The sequence below is a fragment of the Zingiber officinale genome, chromosome 2B, assembly GCF_018446385.1.
Source record: "Zingiber officinale cultivar Zhangliang chromosome 2B, Zo_v1.1, whole genome shotgun sequence".
In the NCBI taxonomy this organism is placed as follows: Eukaryota; Viridiplantae; Streptophyta; class Magnoliopsida; order Zingiberales; family Zingiberaceae; genus Zingiber; species Zingiber officinale.
Window position 1 is genome coordinate 28,368,289 of NC_055989.1, and position 21,768 is coordinate 28,390,056.

Below are 21,768 nucleotides of genomic sequence, written 5' to 3' on the forward strand. Positions count from 1 at the left end.
TGCACTCAAGAAATAAAGAAATCATCACCAGACTGTCGAATCTCGGAGAAAAGGTAAGTAACCGAGATTCGCTAAGGTAGCGTTAAATTCTTTTCCGAGAAATTTAAAATGGGCATCACTAGTAGATGTCATTTATGTTGGTTAGTCCTAGGAAAATTGTACTGGTTCCACTGTACAAAAATTTTATTCAAGTGTCGAACCTTTCCTTAAATAACTCATTGTGTTCTTTAGAAGTTAAATTAGGAATCGCAAAACTTAACATCATTAATTCCAAATTTAACTTATCTGTTTTTTAATGGTTTAGATTTGGATCGCAAGCGGAACTTAACACTGTTGATCCAAATCCACCTATGTTATTAATTCCATTAAATATTAATTTCCAAAATTGGCTTCCAGGACTGCATGGCGAGGCACATGGCCTTCTTGGATATGGGAGCAACCACCACCGCCTAGACAAAGCCTTTTAAGGAAAGCTAATATTTAATTTCTTTAAATAACTCTAGGTTTAACCAAAAAGAACAATCGAATCACAAATTCGAAAAACTAAGAAAACATAAACTCGAAAAATAAATTTGAAAAACTAGATCTAATGCCTCTTGTGTTTGAAATTCTTACAAAGAGAAATAACTAGCATGATGCGGAAAAAAATTACTAATTATACCTTCTCTTTGTATGCTAATGACCTCGAGATATTCTGCCATATTCCTCGCCTCGCCTTAGACGTCGTGTGGGCGACGATCCTCCAAGATGAACACCACCCAAAAGCTTTCTTCCTCTTCCTCTAAAATCCGGCCACCACCACCACCAAAGAGAAGAGAGCAAAGGGAAAAGAAGAGGCGAGAGGGAGGGTCGGCCACCTAGAGAGACTCCACCAAGAGAATAAGAATTAATCTCATAAGGCCTCCTCACCCCTTCTTTTATATTACTTGCTCAAGGCAAATAAGGAAAGACTTTTTACAATAGTTAAAATCTTCCTCTTGTTTTTCCTTTTTCCTTTTATTTTTTCCTTTCCTTTCCTCTTGATTGAATCAATCACCAAACATTAATTGGGTGATGATTTATTTTATTTTATTTTATTTTGGCCGGCCCCTTGCTTGGGCACTAAGCAAGGTGGCTGACCACCTCATCAAGGAAAGAAATAAAAAAAATTTTATAAAATTTTATAAGCTCTTATAAAATTTTACAAGCTCTCTTCTAATTTCCTAAAGTAGGAGTTAAAAAAGGAAAGTTTTAAAAATTAAAATCATGTTTTAAAATTTAAAACTTCTCTTATAAAATTTCTTTTTTTAACATGGTGATAGAAAATTTAAATTTTAAAACTTCTCTTTCTTTTTTCTTAAACCAAGAGAATGGTTAAAAAAAGGAAAGTTTTAAAACTTTTAAACTTTCTTTTAAAAATATGTGGCCTAATTCAAATAAGGAAAGTTTTTAAATTTAAAATTTCTCTTTTACAACTTGTAGATTTCTACAAAGAGAAGATTTTAAAAATTCAAAACACCCCTCCTTGTTTGAATTATTGTGGCCAGCCCCTACATGGTTGGGCACCAAGCAAAGGGTCGACCCTTTAAGAGGAGATGTGGCCGACCATTGCTTGGTCACCAAGAAATGGACCGGCCCCCTTCTTGGACACCAAGATGGGCCTTTCTTTGGATGGACTTGAGGGTTTAATGAGGCTACGAGAGGGACCTAGAGGAGAAATTGGTTTTGGCCTTCCGATGAGCTTGAGTATCCCATGTTCTCCCCAAACACACAGCTCAAGTTCATCGATAATAACTCATTCCACTAGAGAGTTATTATCGTACTACCGCACCAATCCCAAATTACATTATGGGCTCCTTCTTATCATGAGTGTGTTAGTCTTCCTGTGTTTAAGATAATGAATGTCCACTAATTAAGTAAGTTATTGACAACTCACTTAATTGATATCTCAGTCCAAGAGTAGTACCACTCAACCTTATTGTCATGTCGGACTAAGTCCACCTACAGGGTTTAACATGACAATCCTTATGAGCTCCTCTTAGGGACATTCTCAACCTAGATAACTAGGACACAGATTCCTTCTATAAACAACAACACACACTATAAGTAATATCATTTCCCAACTTATCGGGCCTATTGATTTATCGAGCTAAATCTCACCCTTTGATAAGTTAAAGAAATAAATACTAAATATATGTGCTTGTTTTTATATTAGGATTAAGAGCACACACTTCCATAATAACTAAGGTCTAGTTCCTTTATTTAGTCAGTACAAAAAGAACTTACCTAAAATGGTCCTACTCAATACACTTAAAGTGTACTAGTGTAATTTATTAGTCAAGATAAACTAATATTTAATTACACTACGACTATTCTAATGGTTTGTTCCTTTCCATCTTAGTCGCGAGCAACTGTTTATAATTTATAAAAAATCGACAACATGATCTTCTGAGTGTGACATCACACACCATGTTATCTACTATATAAATTAATTGAACAATTACATTTAATAAATAAATGTAGATATTAACCAATGTGATTCTTTTATTTCAAAAATAAATGTTTACAAAAGCTAGGCTTTTAGTATACATTCTAACAGTTTATATTTCAAAAGATTTAGAAAAAATTACATTAGAAGAATTATTCTCGACATTTGAAGTACACGAATCAAGATGTGTAGGTTTGAAGGAGCCCAAACACAACGTTGCCCTCAAAGCATCGAGAGACGAACCTGAGTTGGAGTCTTCTCTCAACGTCGCCCTCAAAGCATCGATGATGAGTTATTCAGAATTACCAAATTCATTTTGGGGATACGCTCTAGAAACGGCAGTGTACATTCTAAACTTTGTACCTTCTAAATCAGTTTCTACTACTCCCACAGAATTGTGGAATGGGCGAAAGCCTAGTCTATGACATATTCGGATTTGGGGTAGTCCAGCACATGTGCTGAAACCAGATGCTGATAAGTTAGAATCTCATACAGAAGTTCGCGTGTTTGTAGGGTATCCCAGAGGAACGAAAGGTGGTTAATTTTATAGTCCTAAAGACCAGAAGGTCATTGTTAGCATCAATGCCCAGTTTTTAGAAGAAGACTATATAATGGATCACAAGCCCAGTAGCAAAGTTGTTTTAGAAGAACTTAGAGAGGACACGTCTACCTTAGTACCAACAGTACAAGATGAAGTACCACAAGAGACTGCAACACGTGTCACACATGATACACAACCACAGACAGTGCCTCGTCGTAGTGGGAGGGTTGTAAGGTAGCCTGATAGATTCATGTTTTTGGGAGAGTCTTCGGACTTGATCCTGGGTAAAACATGAACCTGATCCCCGAACATATGATGAAGCACTCCAAGATATAGATGCAGTATCTTGGCAAAAGGTAATGAATTCTGAAATAGAGTCTATGTACTCTAATAAAGTCTGGGAGCTTGTAGAACCACCCGATGGTATAAAAGCCGTTGGATGAAAGTGGATCTACAAAAGGAAAAGAGGAACAGACGGGAAGGTAGAAACCTTCAAAGCTAGGCTTGTTACGAAAGGGTACACTCAGAAAGAGGGAATCGATTATGAGGAAACTTTTTCACCGGTAGTCATGCTTAAGTTTATCCGGATACTCTTATCCATTGCTGCTCATATGGATTATGAGATTTGGCAAATGGATGTCAAGACAGCTTTCCTTAATGGAAGTCTTGAAGAGAACATCCATATGAAGCAACCAGAAGGGTTCATTGAAAAAGGCAAAGAGCATCTAGTGTGCAAGCTCAATCGGTCCATTTATGGACTGAAGCAAGCTTCAAGGTCTTGGAACATCCGGTTTAATGAAGTGATCCAGTCATATGGATTTATTCAGTGTCCGGATGAGTCTTGTGTATACAAGAAGTGTAACGGAAACATGGTGGTATTTCTTGTATTATACGTAGATGATATTTTGTTAATTGACAACAATGTCAAGGTATTATCGGACGTAAGGGTATGGTTGTCCAAACAATTTGATATGAAGGACTTAGGAGATTGTGCACACATTCTTGGGATCAAAGTTATAAGGGATCGCAAGAAAAGGATGTTGTGTCTATCTCAAGCTTCATATATAGATACAATCCTTGCTCGTTTTAGCATGCAGGATTCCAAGAAAGGTTTCTTACCTTTTAGGCATGGAGTAGCTCTATCTAAAGAGATGTCTCGAAGACATCAAAGGATATAGAGGACATGAAAGCAGTTCCTTATGCTTCGGCTGTAGGAAGCCTAATGTATGCAATGTTATGTACGAGACCTGATATCTGTTTTATCGTGGGCATGGTTAGCAGATATCGGAGTAACCCTGGACAAGGACATTGAACTACGGTAAAACATATATTAAAGTACCTGAGAAGGACTAGAGATTATATGCTAGTTTACCAAGCAGACGATTTGCTCCCTATGGGTTACACGGATTTAGATTTCCAATCAGATAGGGACAACAGTAAGTCTACATCAGGCTATGTGTTTACTTTAGGAGGTGGAGTCATTGCATGGAGGAGTGATAAGCAGAAATGCGTTTCAGACTCAACCATTGAAGCCGAGTATGTAGCAGCCTCTGAGGCGGCTAAAGAAGTAGTATGACTCAGGAACTTTCTAATGAACTTAGATGTGATTCCTGGTTTGCCCAATATCATCACAATTTATTGTGATAATAGCGGTGCAGTTGCAAACTCGAAGGAACCACGAGCCCATAAGGCAAGTAAACATATAGAGCGCAAGTACCACCTGATACGAGATATCGTGAAGCGAGGAGAAGTTGTCATCGCCAAGATTGCATCAGCAGATAACCTGGCAGATCCTTTCACTAAGGCCCTTCCGGCAAAAGCTTTCGATCGGCATGTGGAGGGAATGGGAATCAGATGTATGGCAGAAGATATGGCAGCTTAGTCATTAGTATAAGTGGGAGATTGTTAGAGTGTATACTGAAAGCCTAATCTTTTGTAAACATTTATTTTGAATAAAGAATCACATTTGGTCAAATTGTCTACATTTATTTATAGTTGTTCAATTAATTTATATTATAGATAACATAGTATGTGATGTCACATACAGAAGATGATGTTATCAGTACCTTATAAATTATAAACTGTGGCTCACGATCAAAATGGAAAGGAATAAACCATTGGAAGGTCGTAGTGTAATTAGGAATTAGTTTATCTTAACTATATAATTACACTAGTACACTTAGAGTGTATTGAGTAGGACCATTAGAGGTCGTTTCTTTTATACTGACTTTATAAAGGAATAAAGACCTCAGTTATTATGGAAGTGTGTGCTCTTAATCCTAATATAATAACAAGCACATATATTTGATATTTATTTCTTTAATTTATCAATGGGTGAGATTTAGTTCGATAAATCAATAAGCCCGATAAGTTGGGAAATGATATCACTTATAGTGTGTGTTGTTGATTATAGAAGGAAACTGTGTGCTAGTAATCTAGGTTGATAATGTCCCCAAGATGAGCTCATAAGGATTGTCATGTTAAACCCTGTAGGTGGACTTAGTCTGACATGACGATAAGGTTGAGTGGTACTATTCTTGGACTAAGATATTAATTAAATGAGTTGTCAGTAACTCACTTAATTAGTGGACATTCGACATCTTAAACACAGGGAGACTAACACACTCATAATAAGAAGGATCCCCAAAATGTAATTTGGGATTGGTGCGGTAGTTCAATAATAGTTCTCTAGTGGAATGAATTATTATTGATAAAATTAAGTTGTGTGTTCGGGGCGAACACGGGATGCTTAATTTTATCAGGAGACCAAAACCAATTCCTCCTCTCGGTCCCTATCGTAGCCTCTTATTTATAGAGTACTATACCCACCTATATCCACCTTCATACCCATGATGTAGGGGCCGGCCAAGCTAGCTTGTGGATCAAGCTAGGGCCGGCCAAGCCTTGGTTCATGGGTGGCCGACCCTAGCTTGAACCCAAGCTTAGGTGGCCGGCCCCCATTAAATTAAAAATAATTTTAAATTTAAATTTTTATTATGTGAAAGATATAATTTAATTGGAGAGATTAAAAATTAAAATATCTCTTAAAAGGATCTACAAAAGATTAAAGAAAGAGATTAGATCTCTTTCCTTATTTGTAGATTGGAAAGATATTTTATTTTTCTTCTTTGTAAATTATTCACATGTTGAAAAATTAAAATTATAGAAATTTCTTTTTATCAACCATGAAGGGATTTTAAAGGAAAATTTTATTTTTTAAAATTTTCGAAGACAAATAAGGAATTTTAAATTGTTGATTGAAATTGCCTTGTTTGCTCTTATTGATGTGGCCGGCCATGACATGGAGGTTAAGGAAATTTTGTTTAATTTTTTCTTAATTAATTCATGTCAAGGAAAGTTAAGGAAATTTTATTGTAATTAAATTTCCTTATTTACCAAAGCTAAGGAATATAAAAGAGGGGGTTGGGGTGCCTTCATGAGACACAACTTTATTATTCTTCTCCCTCTTTTCTTCCTTGGTGTGGTCGGCCCCTTCAAGATCTCTCTTCTCCTTGTTGTGGCCGAATCTCTTCTTCCTGTTGGAGATCAAGTGGTGGCCGATTTTCTAGCTTGGAGAAGAAGGAGAGAAAGCTTTTATCCCTTGGAGCATTGGTGGTGGTTTCTCTTCTTCCTTGGAGGTGCACTTGGTTTGGCTGAATCTTGCAAGGAGGAGAAGAAGGTGCTTTGGTGGTTTCTCATCTCGGAAGATCGTTGCCCACACAACGTCCGAGGTTAGAAGAGGAATACGGTAGAAGACCTACAGGTTTTTTGCTTGCAAAAGAAAAGGTATACTAGTATTTTATTTTCGCATCATACTAGTTTCATCTTCATGTAAAAATACTAAATACAAGAGGCATACGATTCTAGTATTTCGAATATGTTTTCGATGTAGTGTTCTTTTGTTTTTCTTTTCCTTGTGATTTGATTGTTCTTTTCGGTTGACCTAAAGTTATTTAAGGAAATTAAATATTAATTTTCCTTAAAAGGCTTTGTCTAGGCGGTGGTGGTTGTTCCCATATCCAAGAAGGTCATGTGCCTCGCCATGCAGTCCTGGAAGCCAATTTTGGAAACTAATATTTAATGAAATTAATAACCTAGGTGATTTGGATCGAATGTGTTACGTTTCGCAGGAGATCCAAGTCTAAACCTAAAAGAACAAATAGATTAAACTTTGGATCAAACATGTTAAGTTCCGCAGGTGATCCAAGTTTAATTTAAAAGAATACATGGTAGCTAGGAAAAGGTTCAGACCTTTGTACAAAATTTTTGTACAGTGGAACCATTAGGTTTTCCGAGTAGCAACCAACAGCCTCCTCACCCCTTCTTTTATATTACTTGCTCAAGGCAAATAAGGAAAGACTTTTTATAAAAGTTAAAATCTTCCTCTTGTTTTTCCTTTTCCCTTTTATTTTTCCTTTTCTTTCCTCTTGATTGAATCAATCACCAAACATTAATTGAGTGATGATTTATTTTATTTTATTTTATTTTGGCCGGCCCCTTGCTTGGGCACCAAGCAAGGTGGCCGACCACCTCATCAAGGAAAGAAATAAAAAAAAATTTATAAAATTTTATAAGCTCTTATAAAATTTTACAAGCTCTCTTCTAATTTCCTAAAGTAGGAGTTAAAAAAGGAAAGTTTTAAAAATTAAAACCATGTTTTAAATTTTAAAACTTCTCTTATAAAATTTCTTTTTTTAACATGGTGATAGAAAATTTAAATTTTAAAACTTCTCTTTCTTTTTTCTTAAACCAAGAGAATGGTTAAAAAAAGGAAAGTTTTAAAACTTTAAAACTTTCTTTTAAAAATATGTGACCTAATTCAAATAAGGAAAGTTTTTAAATTTAAAATTTCTCTTTTACAACTTGTAGATTTCTACAAAGAGAATATTTTAAAAATTCAAAACACCCCTCCTTGTTTGAATTATTGTGGTACCAAGCAAAGGGTCTACCCTTTAAGAGGAGATGTGGCCGACCATTGCTTGGTCACCAAGCAATGGACCGGCCCCCTTCTTGGACACCAAGATGGGCCTTTCTTTGGATGGACTTGAGGGTTTAATGAGGCTACGACAGGGACCTAGAGGAGAAATTGGTTTTGGCCTTCCGATGAGCTTGAGTATCCCATGTTCGCCCCAAACACACAACTCAAGTTCATCGATAATAACTCATTCCACTAGAGAGTTATTATCGCACTACCGCACCAATCCCAAATTACATTATGGGCTCCTTCTTATCATGAGTGTGTTAGTCTTCCTGTGTTTAAGATAACGAATGTCCACTAATTAAGTAAGTTATTGACAACTCACTTAATTAATATCTCAGTCCAAGAGTAGTACCACTCAACCTTATTGTCATGTCGGACTAAGTCCACCTACAGGATTTAACATGACAATCCTTATGAGCTCCTCTTGGGGACATTCTCAACCTAGATAACTAGGACACAGATTCCTTCTATAAACAACAACACACACTATAAGTAATATCATTTCCCAACTTATCGGGCCTATTGATTTATCAAACTAAATCTCACCCTTTGATAAGTTAAAGAAATAAATACTAAATATATGTGCTTGTTTTTATATTAAGATTAAGAGCACACACTTCCATAATAACTAAGGTCTAGTTCCTTTATTTAGTCAGTACAAAAAGAACTTACCTAAAATGTTCCTACTCAATACACTTAAAGTGTACTAGTGTAATTTATTAGTCAAGATAAACTAATATTTAATTACACTACGGCTATTCTAATGGTTTGTTCCTTTCCATCTTAGTCGCGAGCAACTGTTTATAATTTATAAAAAACCGACAACATGATCTTCTGAGTGTGACATCATACACCATGTTATCTACTATATAAATTAATTGAACAATTACATTTAATAAATAAATGTAGATATTAACCAATGTGATTCTTTTATTTCAAAAATAAATGTTTACAAAAGCTAGGCTTTTAGTATACATTCTAACAGTTTATATTTCAAAAGATTTAGAAAAGATTACATTAGAAGAATTATTCTCGACATTTGAAGTACACGAATCAAGATGTGTAGGTTTGAAGGAGCCCAAACACAACGTCGCCCTCAAAGCATCGAGAGACGAACCTGAGCTGGAGTCATCTCTCGACGACGAGGAAATGGTAGTGATGGTAAGACGATTTAAAAAAATTTGTAAATCTAGAACCTCTAACCATCCGCAGGGTAAAAAGAAAAGGATGATTCGCTGCTACCACTGTGACGAAGTAGGGCACGTCAAGGACAACTGCCCCAAGCTAAAGAACAAGGATAAGGATAAAGGTAAGAAGCATGTCAAAAAGCGCAAGGTCCTAAAGGCGACGTGGGACGATACGTCGTCCGAATTGGAAGTCGAGGCGTTCTCCGGGCTCGCATTAATGGCGAGTCATCAAGACAACGACTGTAATTCAAGCTCTTCTGAAATGAGCATCGAGAGCATCGATGAAGGGGGAGCTACGTCGGAAGAAAGCAGCAGTTCAGGAGGAGACACGGATAACGAGATCAACAAGGTAAGTCAGGTACGATCTCTTCCTCCCGATAAACTCTTTAAATTCGTTAAATTGTTAACAAAAGATTGCTGCAAATTAGAAAAAGAAAATAAAAATTTAAAAGTAATACTAGTTAAATCTTTCCCTCTAGAAGATTTAGACAAATCAAGATTAGAAAATGAAAATTTGAAATCAGAAAATATAAATATGAAAATTCAAGTAGAAAACTTGAAAAAACGTGCATGCTCATCTAAAAGAAATTTTAGAAGATTTAATAATTTAAATTGGTATTTTAGATATCACCAGGGACAAATTAGGAATATTTCAAGAAAGTATGTCCCTAAGAAATTTTTAGTCAATCCAGTAAGCTGGAACCTATATTGGGTTCCAAAGTCTTGTCTGACTTGAACTTGAACTAATTAGATTTAGAGCTTTCAACGAGAAAATTAGACATTAAAATTTCTTTATGAGGCTTTGTCTAAGGAAGTTGTTATTGCTCTAACAACCAAGAAGGCCTAGTGCCTCGCCACGACCTGGAAGTCAAAATATTGAAATAAAATATTTAATTAACTTTCTGATAAAGCATTAAGGTGGAAATTTAATAATGCTTTAAAAAGTCTTTTAAACATTTTTTTAAAAAAAAATCAAAATTCTTTTTAGAAACTTTTTTGTGTGCGTAAAACTCTTACTTAAAAGTTTTTCTGAAATTAAAAATTTCTACTTAAAATCTTTACTTAGAAAATTTTTTTCAAAAAAAAAATATTGTTGCAAAATTTCCCAAGTCAGGATTTTTTTACTTAAAGCTCTACTTAGAATTTTTTTTATACTTAGACTTTTTCCTTAAAAATTTTTCTTAGAAATTATTTAACTTAGAATATTTTTTTGCTAAAAATTATTGCAAATTCTCTAACTTAGAATTTATTCAACTTAGAATTTTTAAAAGTTAGATTTTTTTTTTTAAAACTCTTAGATTTTTTCGGAACCCCTTTTTTTTGTGATCGAAGGGGGAGAAGAAAAAGTATAAGTCTAGGGGGAGGTATACCAAAATTTAAATTTTCTATCTTTTTTCACTTTATTACAAAATTAGTTAGTTTATTTTTTATGTCTATTTACCCTAACTTAACTTGGGTTGCTCACACCAAAAAGGGGGAGATTGTTGGAACCCCAAGGTTGTTTTGGTGTGATCAACAAGTTAAGTTAGGTACAGTATGTTTTTAACCTTGTGTCTAAGTGTGCAGGAGATTAGGAGCATAGGTAGTCGAGCGGAAGATGCAGCTAGCGAGAAGGATGACACGCGGTGCATCCGAGGGATGAGACACTGCGGAAGAGTACATCGGCGGACGAGAAGGAAGCGTGCGGTGGTTCCAAGGGACGAGAAGCCGAAGCGGAAGAATGTTCGGGGAGCAAGAGACGCAACTAGCGAGAAGGTCGGCACGAGGTGCGACAGAGGGACGAAGACTGTGGATGAGTACGTTGGTGGGTGAGAAGGAAACACGCGATGATTTCAAGGGACGAGAAGCCGGAGTGGAAGCCCGCTCGAGAAGATCGGAAGTTGGGTTCCGGAAGTGGACCGTCCGGGTGCCCGGAAGTGGACTTTTGACTGGATCGCGTCAATCGCGATCTGAACGTTGGGGGATAAAATTTTATCCCCCCAGGGTACCCCGACCAATGTTATAAATATAGCATTGGTCATAAAGCTTTTCATTAGGGATGTAAATGAACCAAACGGTTCGCGAGCTATTCGGAGCTCGATTCGGTAAAAAGCTCGTTCGAGTTCGTTCGTTTATCTTATCGAGCCGAGCTCGAGCTGGATAGTTTTATCAAGCCGAGCTCGAGCTTAAGGATATTCAGCTCGTGAGCTCGCGAACATGTTCGTTTATAGGCTCGCGAGCCAAAAAAACACGTCTTAAAACGAGCCTTAAACCGAGTCAAAAAATGAGCGCTAAAACGAGCCAAAAAAATGAGCTCTAAAACGAGCCTTAAAATGAGCTCTAAAACGAGCCAAAAATAAGCCTGAGCTCGCTTAACGAGTTAGGCTCGTTAACTTTAATAATCGAGCTAATAACGAGCCGAGCTCGAACTGTTCGCGAGCTTGATAATTCTAAAATGAACCGAGCTCGAGCCTTGTGATAAAAGCTCGATTCGAGCTCGAGCCTGAATATAACTTAAACGAGCCGAGCTCGAGCCTAATACTGTTCGGCTCGGTTCGACTCATTTACATCCCTACTTTTCATCAACTTAAGAATTGTAATTCCAATACTTGCACACTCAATTTCTAGATTAACTTCTTTGTTTTGCGCTTCAACATTGTACGAGGCTTCTCCGCCTGAAGGAGTTTTTAGTGCTACATTTTCCTTGGATTAACAACTTCCCCCGTTATAACCAAGTAAATCCCGGTGTGCCTCGTCTTTTCTGTTTTTCTGTTTAAGTTTTAATTTATGCAAGTGATTTGTTGAAAGATCGAGAAGGGTTGTGTTTTTATTTTTGCAGGCTATTCAACCCCCCCCCCCCTTCTAGCCGACCCAGCGGTCCAATAATCTCTACTTAGCCCTCTTTATCATGAATTTCTGTAAAGGCTAAGTATTCCCCCTTTAGATATAAAGTCAACCATATAGAAAAATTGGAATTATGACTTCCATAGTTGACTTATCCCAAAATCTCCTAACCCTTGAGGATTGATTTTGGTACCCAATAAAAGTTCTTCCTAATTGGGTTAACCAAATAGTCATTGGGAATCCATTTCCTATCTATGGTCTTTGTCTTGGATTGCCCCTAGCAATTAAGCAATGATAGGACTTTTTTTTTGTTGGATTCCCTAAACCCTAAACCCTTTTTGTTGAAGCTTGCATTTTGGCTTCCAATAATCATGTTTATGTTGGTGCAAGTTGCATCAGAATCAAACCTGAGTTTTGATATTGTCAAAGGTTCAAGTTAAGTCTTGTTGTGATCTAACAAGTTGACTAAGTGTGCAAGTTATTTTCTCAATCGGGAAAGACCTAGTTGGACGCTAGGCTGGAGAAGTCTTAGCAGATCGTGGAACCCAAGTAAAAGTCCAAGTGGATCGAGAGGACCCAACACTTGGCAGTGTGATCGAGAGGTCTGGAGGACTGAAGATCGAAAGAAAAGTCCTGGCGAGCCGATCAAGGCTAAGTGAAAAGTCCAAACAAGATCTGGAGGATCAATGCTTGGCAGGTAGGTTGAGATAAATAACTGGAAGAGCGACAGTGACGTTGGATTCCTGAAGGGAACAACCTAAGGTCGTTGATCCAACTGAAGAAACCGAGAAGGTTTCCAATTTGAGATCAAGATAGTTGAACTATCTATTATTACTACTCATGTATTTTATATAACTGTGCTAACATCTATTTTATAGGATTATATTGTCTAACACTGTTTTGCAGGTTATGTCCTGACCAATCGACCGAACACAGGGATCGATCGACCGAACTAGGTTGACTCAGCACAGATCAATTCAATCAGCAACAATCAACAACAGAAGGAAACTACACTGATCAATCGACCGAACCAGAGGATCGGTTGACCGAATGATCAAACATTAAAGGCACAGTAAATGTGAATCTCGACAAATCTCGACGAACAGGGAAGGAGCCCGTTCGGTCGACCGAACAAAGGGATCGGTCGATCAAACCCTTAATGGTCATTAATTGTCGAAGATCGAATCAACTTCGGATCTCAGCCAGGAAGGAAGGGAGCTGGTTCGGTCGACCGAACCCAGGGATCGATCGACCGAACATCGACGATTCTTATAAAAGAGAGCTCGAGGTCCGAGGCTGAAGACAACGTTGTTCTTCTTCAAAAATCATCTCTGTTCAAGCTTCTACTACTGCTCTACAACTCACAAGCTGCTCCATCCAGAAGTGTCGACCAAGCTTCATCGTTAATTATTGTCAGTATATTTTATTTTAGAAAAGCTTGCATTGTACTTAAATTCTTACAAGATAGTAGGGTGTTACTATCTTGCATACTGTACACACTGCTTCTTTCTGAGGTTTTCAGAAAGAAGAGTATTAATGGATTGTCCATCGGTGAGGTCAAGGATCGTGGGCCTTGGAGTAGAAATCGACCTAGGCTTCGAACCAAATAGCAGAACTGTTCTTTATTTTTCCACTGCACGACTTTATTTTTAACGAGTAAAAGAAATGTTTTAAAAGCGCGATATTCACCCCCCCCCCCTCTATAGCACTCATTCGATCCAACAATTGGTATCAGAGCATCGTAGCTCTGAAAATACTTAATCATTTTTTAAAGTACTTTTAAAACTTTTTCTTTCTTTTTCTTTTAGAATTCTCTTTCTTTTTCTTATTTCTTTTTCCAGCACTACTAATCCCAAGATGAGAGTCTTGGAAATTTATTTTGTTATTTTCCCTTGTAGTTAAGGATGTCAAATGTAAAATACCGAAAATAGACGAAAAATGATAAGGGAATTTTCTGGTATTTTTCGGAGACCGAATGGATGAGTTTACGGGGATAAAAACTGGGTTCCGGAAAAACCTATTTAGGCTACCCATTTAAGTGAGGAAAAGTTTGCTTTTCTTTTTATTTTTCTTTTCTTTATTTCTTTTCTTTCTTCCCCCGCGAATTCTCTCCTCGCGTTGATCCCCCGATCCTTGCCCAAACCGCCCCTCATCGGTTTCTCTTCTTCCCGAGCATACAAGAGCCCTACCCGATCCTTCTTCTTCCCATTCATCTTCTTACCGTGCTGTGCCCTAGGTCCCCGACTTCGCCGCTTCTTCTCCCTCTCCCCTCCAGCGACGCCGACTTAACTGCCCGGCGCCACCCGATTGCTGGTCGCCATCTCCCTCTTGCCCTAGTCGTCTCCACAGCCGCCTGCTTCGGTCGATCATCGTCGGAAATCAAGCATCGCATCTCTGCCCTAGAGCAATCGCCGACGCTTCTGCCCTAGTCTTCCTTCTCGTAGCGACGCTAGCCGATCGTCGATCACCTCCTCTGTGCTCGTGCCCTAGCTAGCCATCGGTGCCCGTCGCCCCTCGCGGAGCGATCTCGCGAGCCATCGCCGGTCGAGCCACCCTCTGCCGATTTCCCTCCTCTGCCCTAGACGCAGTCTGCTAACATCGAACGGAGCAGCACCGGCCTACGATTCCCTTTCTTCTTCGGCCTCCTCCGCACGGCATAGCACCCCGGCAGAACACCCCTCTTCTAATCAAGAACAGTGCCCTAGTTTTGGGTTCACAGCCGCTGCCGCACCCTTGCACAGTGTCGATGAGTACTGGTCTTTCCGATCCGAGGTGCCACCTCTACACGAGTTGGGCTTCATCCAGGGGCAAAGGTTCGTGCCCTAGTTTGTTCTTCACTGTGGTCCTATCCTTGTTGTTATCGTGCTCTAGTTGTGATTTATCTGGGATTGTTGCTAATTTAGGGATATTCATTTGGTGGACAGCAGCTTGATCAGGGCAGAGAAGTTGATTCCAGCAGCAAGAACGGCTGTGGAACTTGAGGTAAGGTATAGGGTTTTTGATCATGTTGTCGATGATTGATAGATAGGTTAATAACTAATGTTAACCTAGGTTTATGTATTGAATTAGGGATAAATTGGATTACTAGATGGTTAGATTTATTAGGGGTTTACCCAAATTTATCCTTAAGGATTTTATTTGGCTATGCATTTGAGTTGTAGCTAAATAAAAATGTATGTATATTGGTGACACAGGACCTTGACGCGAGACTAGCATCTCGACGTTGGATTGGATCGATTGGACCTATATTGAGGCGGGTACCTTGACTTATCTTTGATAATGTCATGTTGATATGTTTAGTAGGTTATAACCTTTAGTAATGATTATGTTCGTCTTTGCTTCGGTTGGTCACTACCCGATACCTGTTACATGCTTGTTTTGTTTACCTATTATGCACTTCATGTTAGTACCTACCTGATTATACATGCTTAGAGGGGTCGTGACACAACCATGTGTTTATTATGTTCAGGATATAGGTTTTTATACCTTATCTGGTCTGTGTACCTTTGATTTGGTTCATTGTCCTATGGTACACATTTTATATATATATATATATATATATGGACATTGCTATGTTGTTCAGGATTCTGTCATGCTTAGTGTCATGCATCATTCGCATGATTACATGCTGCGTGATAGTCTGCTCCATTATTGTTGAGCACATCGCCAATTTCATCTCTGTCGGTGCTCCGCTGGTCCGGTCATGGGTAGCGTGACGCAGCGTGGTAGTACGTCAGTTTGGCTCTGTCGGTGCTCCGTTGGTCCGCTCATGGGTATTGTGATACAGCGTGGTAGCACGTCAGAGATCCCTCCCCGTCATCGTGTACCGGGAGATGAGAGCATTGAGCTCCCCCACTTATGATTTGGGGTAGGAGGATAGGTGTACTCTGACAGCATCCCGTCCACTCGGTCACTCATCAGGAGCAGTGACGTCAGAGTGCACGGTTGTCACAACCCTACCCACTTGGTCTCACCATCATGTGTGAGACGGCTGACTGGCAGTAGGGGTGACCAGGAGACATCATGGGCATCATACACATTGATGCATTTATTGCTTGTGTTTGCTGCACTTATTTGCTACATTTTGGTGGATGCATTTGTTTGACATGCATACAGGATTTATGATACTCTCGGTCTAACGACCTGACTATTCTGATAGGAGGTCCTGGTGAGTACAGTTCTCTTTAGCCTTTTCTATTGTGCATTTCCAATTTTTGTCCAGGAGACTATACTCCTAGTTATTACTATTTGTTATAGTTTACTATACATGTCAACTAAGTATCTGCTGAGTTGTTGAACTCACCTCCGTGGACACTATCTTTTTCAGGTACCAGGTTGTTTATGGAGTCGCTTGGAGTATCCTGCTTGCCGGTTCCCACGTCACATCAGAAGACTTACCGTTTCCATTTATGTTTTATTTGTTTTATGTATTAGTGTATTTAGCTTTGTGCTCCGGTTTTGTTTCTAGAGTGTTGTTTTGTTATGTGGTGTAAGCCTAGCCGACTAGCAGTTTTCGTTTTTAGTTGTATGTGTTGTCCATTGTATTTTTCGTTGTGTTTGGTTTTGGTACAGCTGAGTGGGATGTTTGATTTACATATAACTGCGTGGTTGTGTTTTTATTGTATCAGCCGAGTAAGCTACATATAAACTGCGTGGTTGTGTGTATATTCCAACCGTCTGTGGCTGAGGTATATTATGTCTGTAGAGATGGCTCAGATTGTCAGCCGTATAGGGGAGATGCTGCCGAAATTTCTTCGGACAGAGACTCCCCCAGGGCGTGACAATTTATTGGTATCAGGAGTAGGGACAGACAGAGTAGGGTATTCTGGTTACCATGGTTACTTAGTCGTCGATCAGGACGAGGATCCGAGAGGCCCAGGACGGTGATCAGCATTTGCAGTTTATTGGCAGCCAGATAGCTTTCGAGCAGCAGACCGAGTTTACACGAGATGAGGAGGGTATTATATATTTTCGAGATAGATTATGCGTACCTCAGTCTCATCCGATCTTACAGGAGCTACTTTAGGAGGCTCATCGCTCGAGATTTGCTATCCACCCCGGCGGTACCCATATGTACCGAGATTTGAGGCGTTCTTTTTGATAGAACGACATGAAGAAAGACATCGCGGAATTCGTAGCTAGATGTTTTGTCTGTCAGCAGGTGAAGGTTGAGCATCAGAGACTTGCCGGATTACTTCAGCGGATTCCTATTTCTAAGTGGAAATGAGAACATATCACCATGGACTTTGTGGTGGGTTCGCCGAGGACACAACGAGGCTATGACGCGATTTGGGTAATCGTTGATCGATTAACCAAATCAGTACACTTCTTAGCGATCCGGAAGACTGATTCCCTTGATCGATTGGCAGATCTGTATTACCGGGAGATCATCAGATTACATGGTGTCCCTTTGACTATTATTTCGGATAGAGACCCCCGGTTCACATCTCGTTTCTGGCATAGTCTGCAGCAGGCCTTGGGCACTCAGCTCCATTTTAGTACTGCTTTCCATCCGCAGACAAATGGACAGTCAGAGCGGACCATTCAGACTCTAGAGGATTTGCTGAGGTCTTGTGTATTGGATTTCGGAGGCAGTTGGGAGGACCACTTGCCATTGGTAGAGTTTATCTACAACAATAACTTTCATTCGGTTATCCAGATGACACCGTTTGAAGCGTTGTATGGTAGGCCTTGCGGGACACCCACCCTCTGGGATGAGGTTGGGGGAGGCCTAGTTGTTGGGACCTCATAGAGCTCAGCCAGAGACAGAGTTGGTCCGTATTATCAGACGGAGGATATCAGAGGCGTAGGATCGCCAGAAGAGTTATGCTCATCGGGGACGCAGACCCCTGGAGTTCTCTACTGGTGACCATGTATTTCTGCGAGTTTCACCCACGAAAGGGGTGAAGAGATTTGGTCTCAGAGGTAAGCTAGCTCCGCGATACATTGGCCCTTTCCAGATTCTGGAGAGGATTGGAGCAGTAGCTTATCGGCTAGCACTACAATCGTCCCTGGTAGGCGTCCACGACGTATTCCACGTATCTATGTTGAGAGATACGTACCCGACCCGACACATGAGCTGATAGATATCGCAGTTCCTAATCAGCCTGACGTCACCTATAAGGAGGTTCCAGTACAGATTCTGGACCAGAAAGAGCGTCAGTTGTGGAACAAGACTATCCGGCTGGTTAAAGTTGGATGACAGCATCATTCAGACGAGGAGGCTACCTGGGAGCTCGAGGATACGATTCGAGCTCAATACCCCTTATCTTTACACTTGAGGTGTGCGAGTTATTTTCTGTTCAGCATTTTATACTTCCAATTTGTTGTTAGTACTTGCTGATGGTAGATAATGAAATTTGGGGATCAAATTTTTATTAGTGGTGGAAAATGTAAAATACCGAAAATAGGCGAATAATGATAAGGGAATTTTTAGAAATTTTTCTGGAATTTTTTGGAGACCGAATGGATGAGTTTACGGGGATAAAAACTGGGTTCCGGAAAAACCTATTTAGGCTACCCATTTAAGTGAGGAAAAGTTTACTTTTCTTTTTATTTTTATTTTTTTTAATTTCTTTTCTTTCTTCCCCCGCCAACCCGTGCGTGCCCGATTCTCTCCTCGCGTTGATCCCCCGATCCTTGCCCTAACCGCTCCTCGTCAGTTTCTCTTCTTCCCGAGCATACAAGAGCCCTGCCGATCCTTCTTCTTCCCATTCATCTTCTTACCGTGCTATGCCCTAGGTCCCCGACTTCACTGCTTCTTCTCCCTTTCCCCTCCAGCGACGCCGACTTAACTGCCCGACGCCACCCGATTGCTGGTCGCCGTCTCCCTCTTGCCCTAGTCGTCTCCACAGCCGCCTGCTTCGGTCGATCATCGCCGAAAATCAAGCATCGCATCTCTGCCCTAGAGCAATCGCCGACGCTTCTGCCCTAGTCTTCCTTCTCGTAGCGACGCTAGTCGATCGTCGATCACCTCCTCTGTGCTCGTGCCCTAGCTAGCCATCGGTGCCCGTCGCCCCTCGCGGAGCGATCTCGCGAGCCATCGCCGGCCGAGCCACCCTCTGCCGATTTCCCTCCTCTGCCCTAGACGCAGTCTGCCAACATCGAACGGAGCAGCACCGGCCTGCGATTCCCTTTCTTCTTCGGCCTCCTCCGCACGGCATAGCACCCCGGTAGAACACCCCTCTTCTAATCAAGAACAGTGCCCTAGTTTTGGGTTCACAGCCGCTGCCGCACCCTTGCACAGTGTCGATGAGTACTGGTCTTTCCGATCCGAGGTGCCACCTCTACACGAGTTGGGCTTCATCCAAGGGCAAAGGTTTGTGCCCTAGTTTGTTCTTCACTGTGGTCCTATCCTTGTTGTTATCGTGCTCTAGTTGTGATTTATCTGGGATTGTTGCTAATTTAGGGATATTCATTTGGTGGACAGCAGCTTGATCAGGGCAGAGAAGTTGATTCCAGCAGCAAGAACGGCTGTGGAACTTGAGGTAAGGTATAGGGTTTTTGATCATGTTGTCGATGATTGATAGATAGGTTAATAACTAATGTTAACCTAGGTATATGTATTGAATTAGGGATAAATTGGATTACTAGATGGTTAGATTTATTAGGGGTTTACCCAAATTTATCCTTAAGGATTTTATTTGGCTATGCATTTGAGTTGTAGCTAAATAAAAATGTATGTATATTGGTGACACAGGACCTTGACGCGAGACTAGCATCTCGACGTTGGATTTAACTGGATTGGACCTGCTATTTGAGGCGGGTACCTTGACTTATCTTTGATAATGTCATGTTGATATGTTTAGTAGGTTATAACCTTTAGTAATGATTATGTTCGTCTTTGCTTCGGTTGGTCACTACCCGATACCTGCTACATGCTTGTTTTGTTTACCTATTATGCACTTCATGTTAGTACCTACCTGATTATACATGCTTAGAGGGGTCATGACACAACCATGTGTTTATTATGTTCAGGATCTAGGTTTTTATACCTTATCTGGTCTGTGTACCTTTGATTTGGTTCATTGTCCTATGGTACACATTTTATATATATATATATATATATGGACATTGCTATGTTGTTCAGGATTCTGTCATGCTTAGTGTCATGCATCATTCGCATGATTACATGCTGCGTGATAGTCTGCTCCATTATTGTTGAGCACATCGCCAATTTCATCTCTGTCGGTGCTCCGCTGGTCCGGTCATGGGTAGCGTGACGCAGCATGGTAGCACGTCAGTTTGGCTCTGTCAGTGCTCCGTTGGTTCGCTCATGGATATTGTGATACAGCATGGTAGCACGTCAAGGATCCCTCCCCGTCATCGTGTACCGGGAGATGAGAACATTGAGCTCCCCCACTTATGATTTGGGGTAGGAGGATAGGTGTACTCCGACAGCATCCCGTCCACTCGGTCACTCATCAGGAGCAGTGACGTCAGAATGCAGGTTGTCGCAGCCCTACCACTCGGTCTCACCATCATGTGTGAGATGGCTGATTGGCAGTAGGGGTGACCAGGACACATTATGGGCATCATACGCATTGATACATTTATTGTTTGTGTTTGCTGCACTTATTTGCTGCATTTTGGTGGATGCATTTGTTTGACATGCATACACTACAAGAAAATAGATCTATAGTGACGAAAAATGTCGTCATTAAATGTTCAAAACTCGTCATCAAATACTTATAATGACGAGAATTTATCCGTTATGGACCTTCATTACTGCCCTCCTAGGTAAAGGTAATTAATGACAGTAAAGTCATCCCGTCATTATTTTTGTAATATTTTTAGTGATGGGATTATACCGTCATTAAAATTAATTTTAATGACAAAAAAAGACGTCATTATACTACCATTTACTTCTCATTAAATAATATTTTAATGACATTATATCTTCTCATTATATCATCATTGACCCCTCACTAAAAATCGATCTAATAATAAAATTACCTCTCATTAAATCATTAATTACCCTCATTAAAAAATATTTTTAATCGTGATCAAATTTAAAATAGTTTTGTATCAATTTATCATAGATGACATTACTAATAAATAGAATTGCGGTTAACAAAATATTTTATATAAGCATGAGTTCCAAAATATACAAAATTGCAATTTGTTCCAAAATGAGTTCCTTGAGTACAAAAATATTTGAGAGCACGCCATCCGATTTAAAAATATTACAATTGTACTATATAATTTCTTAATTGATCCTTGCTTGAATTCTTCTTTAGAGCACGCTATCCGATTAAGGCAGCCTATTAACTTCCATCAGGGCATCATCTGTAAAATATAAATAGAAAAAATTAATTAAAATAAAGATATAGTCGAACAATTCAATGTCCAAGTCCAAAAATACAAGTATTAGATAACAATTACAATACTAGTCACCTAAAAATGATGTCATCTATTAATCAACACTAGTCGTCATACAAAAATACATCATGGTTTGAACAGAAGATTTTAGATTGTGAGACTAACTGGTGATTTTCCAGTATTTAGATAAAATGGGAGTTTTATTGATGAAAAGGCCAGGTGAGATTCCACAGAAATATTGGAAAAGAGATTAATTTTCCCCAAATTATGGCATTGCATGGAAGAACAACTCATGGATCTTCCATTTTTTTTCATGGAATAAAAAGGTAATGTTGGTTTCTGATACTACTAGTCTTTGAAATTTCAGTAATTGTGAAAGTTGGTAGTAGATTCGACTATTTGAATTCTTGAACTAGTAATAGAATAACTATAAAGAAACCAATTTAAC